At 52.4% G+C, this 12,638-nt stretch overlaps 1 protein-coding gene across 3 annotated transcripts in view; it reads left to right on the top strand.

The window, feature by feature from the left end:
* The window catches only part of CERS4 (ceramide synthase 4), a 30,963-nt gene that overhangs the window by 1,601 nt on the left and 16,724 nt on the right, over nt 1-12,638 (top strand). For 2 of the 3 annotated variants that reach the window (XM_027584225.2, XM_027584226.2), the window contains exon 2: nt 5,403-5,612. The exons of the other annotated variant lie outside the window; for it this stretch is intronic. The gene's annotated coding sequence lies outside the window, so the exon portion shown is untranslated. The remainder of the gene's footprint in view (nt 1-5,402; nt 5,613-12,638) is intronic. 3 annotated transcript variants of the gene reach the window in all.

The raw sequence follows: 12,638 nt of genomic DNA, 5'->3' as shown, positions 1-12,638 counted from the left end.
AGGTGGTAGAAATGAGCTGGGAGACTTGGTCATGGAACTTGTCTTGTGACCCCAGGGAAAGTTTTCTGGGCTTCGGTTTGCCCATCTGTGAAATGGGTCAGTAGAACCTATCCCCGGGAGTGTTGTTCTGATCAAAGGAAGCCTTGGCTAGGAAAGGGCTTGGCTGATCCCACTGGCAGCCTCCGGGGCCCCGAGGGAATGGAGGAGGCCGCCAGAGCCAACGGAAGTTCACAGCATGATGAGCCCCCATTTCCTGCTCTGAGAAATGGGTGCACTGTGTAACTGCCCACCTCCAGACCCGGGGCCTTCTGCAGACTGAGTCAGGCATGTCAAGTGTTTGGTTGGCCCAGCGCCTGGCTTGGAGTGATCACTTGGCACAGGAGCCACTGGGCTCCTGTAGTTGGCGGTCGGGGAGGGGGGGAGCAGGAATGGGCCTCCCACCACCCTCGGGATGCGGAAGGTGCCTGGGGACAGGCTCCTCTTATCTGAGCACCACAGGCTGTCCTCTCTCCCGCTGTCTGGAGGCTGCCTCTGACCTTGTCCTGCCCGCTTGAGTTCGGTGCCCGGAGGCTACTGACTTCACCTCCTTCTTGCTTCAGCTTCTTCACCTGTAAAATGGGAATAATAGCAGTCATCACCTCAGAGGTGAACACAGCGCCCAGGTGCTAATAAGCACCTGGTAAAACAGCAGATGTCTGGGGGGAGGGAGCCCGGAGGAGTGGCCTGGTTCACCCTCCCCAGGGAAGGCTTCTTGGAGGAGGTGATCATTGGTGGGTTACTAAGGATGATTCAGAGTTAACAGGGCAGAGAGACCAGGGTACAGAGATGTGGAGGGGAGAAACTGCAGGATGCATGGCAGGAGCTAAGAGACCAGACTGGAGGCAACCTCGCTGATCCAGATCGAGATGGAGATGGGGATGAGGGAGAAGTGCATGGGTCCTGGAGAGATGGGAAGTGGGGGGGGGGGGTGGGGCAGCCGCTGATTGGGGAGCAGGTTCCGGTGCATCTGGAAATTGTGATGTTGCTAGACACCCAGGTGGGGGCGAGGTGCAGGGTGGGCTTTGAAGAAGCCAGCTTGGAGCTTGGGAGGCATCAGCACCTGGGGGGATTGGGCAGGGAGAGGAGGCAAGGAAACAGGTGGCAAGCCAGAAGCCAGGGAGCAAGGGCTTCAAAAAGGAGGAAATGGTCAGCTCAACTGAGTTTCTGAATCCTCTGCTTAAATAATTTAGTGGTAGGGATTGTCCTCCCTTGGCTCTCTTTCCCACCCCATCCCAAGCCATTCAGAATGGGCTCTTCTTTGCCACACTTGAATGGGCTCTGACCAGAGTGGCATAGAGGTCTTTCTCCTCCTTCGATCTCGACTTCATACCTTTGTTAATATGAGACTGTCCCATCAGTTCCCCACAATGAATGCACAGGAGCTCAACTCTCTCCCCTGCCATCTTGGGCTCCCAACCCCATATTTTGCCCCAGGACCCCATGACTGTGTCTCTGCGGTGCCAGCCTCACCCTGAAGAATCACTCTCTCCTCTGCTTGTACCCCCCTGCCCCCACCTCCCTTCTGCCCCTGTGTCTGTCATTTATTCATGTAGCACATATTTATGAAGTGCCTGCAGTGGGAGGCACAGGGCTGAGCAACGAACACGAGCTTCCCTGCTGCTACCTCATGGAGCTAATGTTCTGAGAGGCAGGGAGGTGGGGTAGCGGGTGTGAAACCCGAAGGATGAGAAAGAGCCAGGTAGACATCTGGAGGAAGAGCATTCCAAGCAGAGGCACCAGCATGTGCAAAGGTCCTCAGGCAGGACCAGGCCTGGCATGTTGGAGGTATAACAAGGAGGCCAGGGTGGCTGGATCAGAGGGAACAAAGGGGAGCGTGGGCAGAGGGGCAGACGAAGAGAGCGAAGGTCTCAGGGTGCCCCAGTCCAAAAACAGCAGACCTTGGGAGGGTCCTGGCTTGAAGGTTAAGAGGTTGCGGAGCCCCACCGCTTTGCAATTTGTGGGGTGGTTTGTCCCCTGAGTGCAGGGGTCATTCCTGGAACCCTGATGGCCCAGGAGGCTGGCAGGAGGAAGGAAGAGAATCCACCCCTTTTCCCGGTGGGCAAGTCTTCCCCTTTACGTGATGGGGGCTCAGCTGACCTTGAAGACTTCCCCCGAGGAAGTGAAGTAACCAGGAAGAGGGCACAGTTAGGGGTTATGAAGGCAGGGGGGAGGTGGGGGGAGGCGGGCAGCGGCAGTGACCGGGCGGGCAGGCCAGGCAGGACACAGAACTGGATATGGAGCAGGATACTCTCAGGGAGGGGACAGAGATGCGAGGAGAGCAGGCGGCAAAAACCAAAGCAGCTGTATTTTGAGGATGGTCCCGCCATCAGCCTGCTGTCACTAGCCCTTTCCAGGTGGCAGAGAAGACTCGAGGTCCCCCCTCCCACCCCCGCAGTGCATGTGGAGGAGGGCCTGGCCACCTGGATCTGGTCACCCTTCTCACCCCCACCGCTGACCCAGGCGTGCCTCCAAACCTTAGCAAGCTTCAGATGCTTTAATGAGAGGATTCAGAGCCTTGGACTCTGGATCGGAGATCAGCGGTCCTGCTGAGCCAGGACCCTGTGGCTGCCACTGTCCTCCCCACCCCACCCCTCTCCAAACTAGGGATGGGTACGCCTCAGGGCAGGCCCCTTTGGCCCTGGCTCAGCTATGACAATGAGACTGGCAGGCGCCATGGAGCTACAGCTGGAGCGAGGAGTCTAACTACACTCTTAGGAGATGGCAGGGGACAAGGGCAGTGACAGAAGGGGAGAGTAGGCAGGACAAGCTCTGCAAACATCTGCCTCTGGATCTCCTTTTTCCATCTGAGATGTTGACTAGGGTGGGCCTTAATCTAAGTCTGTCACCTCCCTGCCAGCATCTCTTCCCATATGCCCCTCTGTTCCAGCCCCGTGGGCTTCGTCCGGATCACTTGAAGCTACTGCCCGTGGCCCAGCCTCAGGGCCTTTACATAGCCTGTTCCCTTTGCCTAGAATGCTCTATGCCCATGGCTTCCTCATGTCTTTTCCCAAGCATCACCTTTTTTTTTTTTTTTAAGATTTTATTTATTTATTTGACAGAGAGAGACACAGCGAGAGAGGGAACACAAGCAGGGGGAGTGGGAGAGGGAGAAGCAGGCTCTCCGCCGAGCAGGGAGCCCAATGCGGGGCTTGATCCCAGGACCCCGGGACCACGACCTGAGCCGAAGGCAGACACTTAACCAACTGAGCCACCCAGGCGCCCCTCAATTATCACCTTCTTACGGAGACCATCCTGATCTTCCTGTTTAAAATTGCAGCCCCCACTGCCCAATTCCTGATGTCTTTTTCCTGCCCTATTTTTCTCTCCGCTATCCAGCACAATGAAATCAATTAATAAAATGCATAGTATTTGCCACCCCAACACTCACCGTGTCCAGGACCTCAGCTCCAGGCCCACAGTAAATGTTTGTGTGGTGATGACAAGGAGGCAGCCTTTAGAGATGTGTGGGCTTACATGTGAATCCCAGCCCACTGCCTCCTCCTTTGTGCCTTGGGTGATTCTGTGCCTCAGTTTATGCAGCTGCAAAACGCAGACCACAGAAGCACCTGGCACTGGCCACACCCCGCAGCTTCCTGGGGGAGCCTAACCAGAGCCTGGAAGCAGTTGGTGGCAATTTAGACACTGAGTCAGGACACATAGAACTTTCCCACATATTCCTAGAATTTTCCACAAACATGTTGAGAGTAAGGGGGGAGCGGAGCCTTTCTAAGGTGGTCCTCTTTTTTCCCCCTCTTCTTAGATTTCGAATCTTTCACTTTTGAATAAGAAGAAAGTTTTTTTGATAGACCATGAACCCCGGGCGAATGCCATGACCCTTTAGGATGTATGTTCCCAGTGCTGTTTTCCAGATGGCTCATTTCTAACACCGAAGTCCAGTTTCTTGTCCACTGGGAGTCGAGAGGTTCCTCAGGTCTGCAAACTGAGGCGGTTCTCGGAGGGGGTGTCGGGTTGTACCCAGGCACACACTTCCTCTCGGGTGGTTCTCTCTGGCAAGGGACTGATTTTGAATTTTGAAGCTTGTAGCCTTTTTTACCCCCCCACGAAATTTACATGACTCCACAGAAATATTGCGATGCACAGAATAGGAGGTGCTCATTAAATCTAAGAGCCTGTGGGACGAGCTCAGGGAACGAGGTCTCTTACTTACACGCCTGAGTTGTTGGTCCCACGTTTGGTGAAGTTGACTGTTAGGGCTGAGGATTTTCAGAGCACTTTCTGGGGCGTGGCGGGGCGGTAGCGGGTATGGTCAGAACCATGGCATTTGCATTGATGAAATATCAAAGATGCTTGTAGTAACTGCTGGATTGAGACAGGAGCAAGCCACAGGTCACCTGTTTCAATCTGTTTCAACCTTGGACGGTAATCATCCAGGACTGAGTGCACATAACTGGTTGAACTTCTGGAAATAGATGAAGAGGTCGTGCCTTGGGACCTTGGGAAATCCAACCAGAACATAAGTCATTTGCACACAGCATTGCTCAAATGCTGCCTAGATATCGGGCACAGAATATTTAGAAACCATTACTACGTGGACATTTGCAGCCACTGGCTTTCATCTAGAGTACCTCATTCTTGCCCAGGACACGGAGACTGGATGCCTCTATTATTACTGAGATATTCTGGAAGCACCACCGTTTGTAAATTTTAGCAGCATCGTTATTTGTAGCTGGCGAAGGCGTTCTTTGTTGCCTTTCCTGTGCTGACGTAACTTGGCTCTTGTGAGGAGGTAATATTGGAACAGAGGCCTGAGTTGGAGCTGACAGTGGACACAGACAGGAATCAGACCCTGGTGACTGCCCTCCCAGAGCCCCCCTGTTCGTTGGTGAGATAGGTAGAGAGATACGTTCCTGGGCAGTTACCAGGCAAAATAAAACAGACCAAATGTAGAACCCACAATGCAGCCTGGTAGTCCCAGAAGGCTTCCTGGAAGAAGCAACAGGCAGGCTGCTTACTTTGGAGGGTTGGAAGAGTGATGAATAGTGACTCAGGCCGAGGGGACACCCGGGGATTGCATTGGAGTGATGTTTCTGAAATCTGACCAGACCCTGGGAATCTGGCCATGGACCCTGGCTGAGAACCACGGGTGGGGGTGGGTGGTGTCTGCAGGAGGTCCCCCCCCGGGTGGGGGGGACTGGGCAGGGGGTGGGAGGGAGAGGCTTGTCCTCTGAGCTGTGTGCTGCTGAGGGCTGGGTGGGGACGAGTGCTCGGCCTGCCTGCATGCCCCAGCCGCCCGCCCTTCATCGGTGAGCAGCCCTGCATCTGTGCGCATCCCAGCCGAGGGGCTCATCTGAGAGGAAGTGCAGCTTGGTCTCTCGTTACACAAACACCTCTGGTCCTTAAAGGGCCCACGGACAGCCTGGCGTTCCGGTGGGGGACCCTTTTCTGCTCCACCGCATGAGGTTTGGAACCCCAGCCCCGCACCGAGGACGACCGGCGCTCACGGGCTCCCTGCAATGGCTCCGCGCCCTTCCTGGGCAGGCAGACAGGACGGTGACAGTTTCACAGAAGGTGCTGCTGGCCTGAGGCCACCCCGCAGGAGCAGATCTGCCCAGGTGTGTGAACTCTGAAGGTCACGGTTTGCCTGTGTGACCCGGAACCCAGACAAGGGCGTGGGTCCACGTTCAGAGGCATGGCAGTTGGGGCAGGGAGGCAGTGTCTGGGGGTGTTGGGGCTCCAGAGCCCTCGAGGCCCTGCCCTTCCCCATCGTCACCCTTTTTGTGCGCAGAAGGCACCTTCTCCGAGTCCCACACCTGGAATTTGCCCACACCGGCTCTTCTCAGCCCCTCCCGCCACTGGGTTGTATGTCCCCAAATTCCTGCCCAGGCGTGAGGTTGCCCGCCCCAACATCCTCGACGCCCCCCCCCCCCCCCCGAAGATGTCCTTCCCCAGCCCTGTCTCAGCCACTGAGGAGCTGTTGGGGCAGTACTTCCCTCATCTGTGAAACCCAAGGACAGCCTGTGTGCAAGGAGAGGTCACAGAATCTCTCCCTTTAGGCGACCTCGAGGCTTGAGCCTCCCATGCTGCCACTCTATCTTTAAGGCCTAGGTGACAGGCACTTGCCACCCTCCCCTTGAACAAGGACAGCCCGGACCCGGACTGGCAGCCTCGCCAGCATCAAGCGCTGGCCAGGACCGAATGTCGTCTTGTGTTCATTGTCTCTGTCTTATGGCCACTGTTGGCAGCGACATCGACTTTCTCTTGAGGGGAGGGAGGGAAAGTTTCTTCTGAAAAATCAACATGCTTAAAAACAAAGGGAGGCTTTGGAAGGAGATCGGTGGGTGCGCAGATGGGAGAGGGCTGGGGCCGCAGACTGACCGGGCCTGGGAGGGATGGAGGGGAGGGCCCCCAATCCAACCCAGGGGCAGGGCTTTCTGGCCCACGACCGTGAGAACAGAGGGAGGGCGTTTGGCAGGCAGAAAGGAGGACATTACTGGTAGGGGGAACAGACCGAGCACAGGCCCAGAGGTGTACCGGGGGGCATGGTGCTGGGGGCAGGAGCATTTGTGGGATTTCAAGCCACAGGTGTGATCTGCACGTTAGAAGGGTGGTCTGGGCAAAGCCCAGAGGCCGGGAGCCCAGGGAGGAGGCCACAGTTATTGACCTGAGTGGGAAGGGACCCGCTCGGTGGTCTCGTGGCAGGCGGACGCCGTCGCAGCCCGAGAGGAGGGCTGTGCGCTGAGGGCTCTGGGACGACTCCCACATGCCTGTCCCCAAAGACGGGGTGGGAGATGGGACCTTGGCCAAGAAGCCTGGGGAGGAAGAGCGCACACTGCGGTGCAGGATGACTTGATCTTGATCGTGGCGTGTCTGGGCAAGGGGCAGGTGCTCTCAGTTTAGCAGGTTTGCTGAGGGAGACACCTGGGAGCTGCGGGATTTGGAGCCCCAACGTGCGCCTGTGCCGATCGCAGCTTCCAGGTGGGTGCGAATTCCAGGCACAGCGGATGGCAGTGGGGGTCCAGGACTGGATTTGGGGCCAAAGGAGAGGAAAACCAGCGTGCATTAGAGACAGAACAGCAGAGAGGAGGGGAGCCAGGACGCCACAGTTCTTGGAGGGAGGGGCAGACAAGGAGTCCTATATGCAATAGGAGGTCATGGATACATAGACAAAGAATTGGCCACTGCGATTGGCCAAGGAAAGGGCGGGGTGTCTCTGGGGACCTAGGCAGAATCCAGCGTAGAGAGGTGGAGATGGAGTGGAGTCAGGGGCTAAAGGCAGGTTCTGCTTTCCAAGAATGCCAGGGTTGCTGTGGCTGAGCTGAGGTTCTGTGAGCCCAGGTCCATCCCAAGCGCCTGGTGGTATAGAGCAGAGTTCAGACACCAGCTGTGCCCCAGCTGTGTGACCCGGGGTCCCCGAGACTCAGTTCTTCCATGAAATAGGGACGCTGGGGCACCTGGGTGGTTCAGTGGGTTAAGGGTGTGACTCTTGATTTCAGTTCAAGTCATGATCTCAGGGTGGTGAGATCAAGCCCTGCATCAGGCTCTGCACTGGGCATGGAGCTTACTTAAGATTCTCTCCCTTTCCATCTGCCCCTCCCTTACTCCCCCCTCCCCACCATGCATGCCCTGTCTCTCTTAAAAAAAAAAAAAAAAAAAAAAGGAAATATGGACGCTAACAGACAGCATCTTCCTCAGGGCATGTCTAACATTTACAAGGTAGGAAGGCAGGGCACTTGCCCTAGGCAAACATCTATGTGTAACACCTGGCATGGTACCAGCACCCCAGGTATGTTGGGCAATCCCTGGTATGGGTATGGACAAGGCCTGCTGTCCCAGAAAGCAGCCTGGCTTTTGCTGCTACTTGGCCCTACCTGAACCTGCCTCCATGTATGCCATCCCCAGGGAGTGGCAGAAGGGCCCAGTAGCCAGCTGGTGGGAGAAGTAGGCCAGATGTTAGACCAGGTTGGGTGGAGAAGGGGTGCCATCAGAGTGCAGCCTGGAACCCACAGTTCTCTCCACCCTGGAAGGTGGGTAGTGGCATTGCTGAAGGGGCTGATCTTTTTTTTTTTTTAAAGATTTTATTTATTTATTTATCTGACAGAGAGAGACACAGCGAGAGAGAGAACACAAGCAGGGGGAGTGGGGGAGGGAGAAGCAGGCTTCCCACCCAGCAGGGAGCCCGACGTGGGGCTCAATCCCAGGACCCTGGGGTCATGACCTGAGCCGAAGGCAGACCCTTAACGATGGAGCCACCCAGGCGCCCCTGAAGGGGCTGATCTTGATTGGAAATTGGTTTCTTAATGATGAGCTGGGGTGGGGAGCTCATTGACAGCTGGAAATGCCCCCTCTGAGCCCATATCTACTCTGCCAACCACCCCTTCAGTGGAAACCTTTATTTTCCTTTTGTACTAAGATGATTTCCTATTTAAAAAGTCACCTTTAATATATACACTCACTAGAAGCCTATTTAGCCTTAAAAGGAAGGACATTCTGACACCTGCTACAACAAGGTTGGACCTTGAGACCATTATGCTCAGTGAGAGACACATACTGTATGATTCCACTTATAGGAGGGACCTAGAGTCATCAAATCCACAGAAGCAGAAAGCAGAGTAGAGGTTATCAGGGATCGGAGGTGGAGGAGTGGGGAGTTAGTGTTTAATAGGGACAGAGTGCCAATTTGGCAAGATGCAAAGATTTCTGGCAATAGATGGTGGTGATGGTTGCCCAATGATATGACTGTACTTAATACCACTGTGCTGTACACTTAAAAGTAGTTAGATGGTATATTTTTATTATATGTATTTGACCACAATTTAAAAATTAGAGCACCTGGGTGGCTCAGTCGGTTCAAGGGCTGCCTTCGGCTCAGGGCATGATCCCTGCATCCTAGGATCAAGCCCCACGTCAGGCTCCCTGCTCAGTGGGGAGTCTGCTTCTTCCTCACCCTGCTCCTGTGCTCTCGCCTGCTCGCTCACTGTCTCTCTCCCTCTCAAAGAAATAAAATTTAAAAAATTAAAAAACAATAAAAATTTAAGTCACTATGAAACATTGCTTATAAAAATCAGTGAATCACAAAAGAAGCAGACCAACTCCTCCCTTCCCTGACTTCCTGATGTAATAACTCTCCTGAGCATGGACTATATATCCTTATGGCCTATTTCCGTGAGTTCACATGCATATATGTAGCTGTGGGAGAAAATATGGAGTCTTTTCATATTTTTCTTAAATATTTTTTCCTGCTCCATTCTTATTCCTTTCTCCTTTTGGGACTCTAATTATGTGCCTGTTAGATCTTCTGATAGTCCCAAAGGTCACTGAGACTGTGTGCTTTTTTTTTTTTTTCCCAACTGTGGTAAAACATACAAAACATAAAATTTGCCATTTTAACTATTTTTAAGTGTGTGACTTAGTAGCCCTAAATACATTCACAGCATTGTGCAGATGTCACCACTATTTCCAGATGGCACTTTTTTTTTTAAAGATTTTAATTTTAGGGGCGTCTAGGTGGCTCAGTCGTTAAGCATCTGCCTTCGGCTCAGGTCAGGATCCCGGGGTCCTGGGATCGAGCCCCGCATCGGGCTCCCTGCTGAGCGGGAAGCCTGCTTCTCCCTCTCCCTCTGCTGTCCCCCCTGCTTGGGTGCTCTCTCTCTGTCAAATAAATAAATGAAATCTTTAAAAAAATAAGTAAATAAAGATTTTACTTTTAAATAATCTCTACACCTATTGTGAGGTTCAAACTCACGACCCCACGATCAAGAATTGCATGTTCTTCTGTCTGAGCCAGCCGGACATCCTCCAGATGACACATTTTTATTCGATCTTTGTTTTCTCTTTGTTCTTCAGTTTGAATGTTTACTATTATCTAGCTCCTAATTTGTTGACTCTTCAATCCTCTCTGATTGCTATCAAGCCCACATGTGATTTTGTAATTGCAAGTATTGTATTTTTCAGTTTTAGAATTTACATTTGGTTCATTTTTTTTTTTCCACTGAGGTTTCTTATTTGTTCATTCAGTAGGAACTATTTTTTTTTTCTTCACATCCTTGAATAGATTATAATAGCTGCTTCAAAGTCTGGATCTGCTCGTTCCAACATCTGGGTCACCTCAGAAGTTAGTCCCCATTAATTTCCTTCTGTCTTGAGTATGGTTCGTGTTGTCTTGTTTCTCCAAAGATCAAGTAATTTGGGATTGTATTCTGGACATTGTCAAGATGTATCGTGGAGACTCTGGATTCTGTTGTGTTCCTCTGTAGAGCACTGATTTTTTTTTTTTTTTTAATCAGGCAATTAACCTGTCTGGACTCATGCTCCAAAGTCTGTTTTCCTCATGGTGTGTGGCAGGTGAAATCTCTCTTCCTTTCTTTCAGCCTTAGCTGGGCTGCTTGGAGTCTGCCCTGCACACGCATGGTTCAGGGCTTAGCAAGAGACGTGTGCAGAGTTTTTGTGTAGAATTTGGAACTTCCTTTTTCTGGCTCTCTCCCTTCCAACATGTTCCGTCCCATTATTGAGCAATTGTGATCTTTCTGGGCTCTTCTCGTTTTTCAAGCCGGTTTCTATTTCCAGTGAAGAGCAGTACAAATGGGAAACCCACCCTGTGTTGCTCCCGTATGCCAGGTATAGACTCCCCTCCAACTACTACCTATTTGGGGTCACTCTAGAGCAGTACCACCCAGTAGAATTTTCTACAACGATGGAACTGTCCCATATCTGCACTACTCTGGTAGCCACCAATTGTGTGTGGCTATTGAGTAGAGAAATTTTGCTGTGTGCAACTGAGGAATTGAATTTGAAATTGTGTTTCATTTCAGTTCATTGCAATGCAGATAGCCCGATGCTGCTGGTAGCTACCACGTTGGGGCTTTCAGGTAGTTGTGTTTTTGTATGTCGTCCAGGGTTTCTGGTTGTCTCCGACAGGTCTGGACTCATGTGGCTGACTCTGCCTTCAGTGGAAGCCGAGCTCTCCCGGTGCTTTTCCATTGTGTAAATGATGTATCGGGCCATTAGTGGCTCCCTGAATTTTGCTTTTATTTTTTTAACTCCCTGACACCACCCCCCCAACCCAAGTCAATGAGCATAATGTTTCCTCTTCTTTTTCCCCCTTTGGTAATTTTTTTTAAAGATACATTTATTTATTTTAGAGAGAGAAAGCATGAGCACAAGGGGTAGAGGGAGAGGGAGAAAGAATCTTAAGTGGACTCCAAGGTGCGGAGTGCCCCCCCCCATTGGGCTCAATCTCACAACACCAAGAGCACTACCTGAGCTGAAACCAAGAGTCGGTTGCCTAACCAACTGTACCACCTAGGTGCCCCTCCTTTGGTAGTTTTTTAAATTAAAATAATTGGGGGCGCCTGAGTGGCATAGCTGGTTAAGCATCCGACTCTTGATTTCAGCTCAGGTCATGATCTCAGGGTAATGATATTGAGCCCCGGGTCAGGCTCCGTGCTGGGCATGGAGCCTGCTCTCTCTCCCTCTCCCCCTCACCCCCTTAAAAAAATTTAACTGTCGTAAAATACACATAACATAAAACTTACCTTCTTGACCATTTTTTAAGTGCACAGTTCAGTATTGATATGTTCACATTACTGTGCATCCCTCTCCAGAACTTCCTCAACTCCCCAACCTGAGACTCTGTACCCATGCAACACTGACTTCCCACCCCCTCCCCGACCCCTGGCGCCCACCATCTTCTTCCTGTTTCTGTGGATGGGGCTCCTCCGGGGACCTCCTGTGAGCGGAATCCTACACTGTCTGTCTGGTTGTGACTGGCTTCCTCAACTGAACGTAATGGCCTCAAGGTCCATCCATGATATATCTTCCTCTGCCTTTCAGAATATAATGTAAGATTTCTTGGTATGGCGTCCTGAGGTTCTGATCCCCAACTGTTGGACATCAAGACTGCAAGTTTTCACTGGAAGGGAGAGAGGGACGGGCTCCAAAAGGGCACAGGGAAATTCAGGGAGTGATGGATATGTTCATTATCTTGACTGGGGTGCCGATTTCACGCGTATGAACATAGGTCAGAACACATCAAATCACACACTTTAAATGTGCAATTTCTTGCATGTCAGGGGTTCCTCAAAAAAGCTGTATTTTTGTTTTTATTCTAATGGCCCAAGTGGGCTCCCCTTATCCCGCACCTGTAAGCTTCATCAGTCCCTGTGCAGGTAATAGTCAGATCCTGCTGCCCCCCACTTGCCTCTGGGACTGAGGACTGCTCCCTTCCCCCTCAAACTCCAAGACCTGATCATCTCTCCTTTCTTGGTCTTTGAAACCTCCCTGACTGACCGCCCCCCGCCAATATACCCACACACCAGGTGATGCTGGGGACCCCAGAGGTCTCTCCCTGGCTCTCACTGTCCAGGGGGACGCTCAGAGTCAGCTAGCTCTCTAAGCTCCGGGGCTGAAGAAAGCTCCAAAGAAAGGCCCAGGGGTGGGGCGCGGTGGGGCTGGCAAGGCTGTGGGGAGGGGGTTGTGCTGAGTGTGGGAAAGGCAGAGCAGGCCTCTTAAGGAGGAAATAGAATCTGACCCAGGTCTCGAAAGACAAGTGGGAACTGGCCCACTGAAGCAGGGCATTTCAGGCAGGAGGCAGGCAGATGCAAAGTCCTGGACGCCGGACCGAAGGGGGGAGCTCACAGGCA

This window comes from Zalophus californianus, chromosome 1 (genome assembly GCF_009762305.2).
Source record: "Zalophus californianus isolate mZalCal1 chromosome 1, mZalCal1.pri.v2, whole genome shotgun sequence".
Classification (NCBI taxonomy): Eukaryota; Metazoa; Chordata; class Mammalia; order Carnivora; family Otariidae; genus Zalophus; species Zalophus californianus.
The sequence above is the reverse complement of the archived record's forward strand: the minus strand, read 5'-3'. Positions and strand labels throughout refer to the sequence as shown.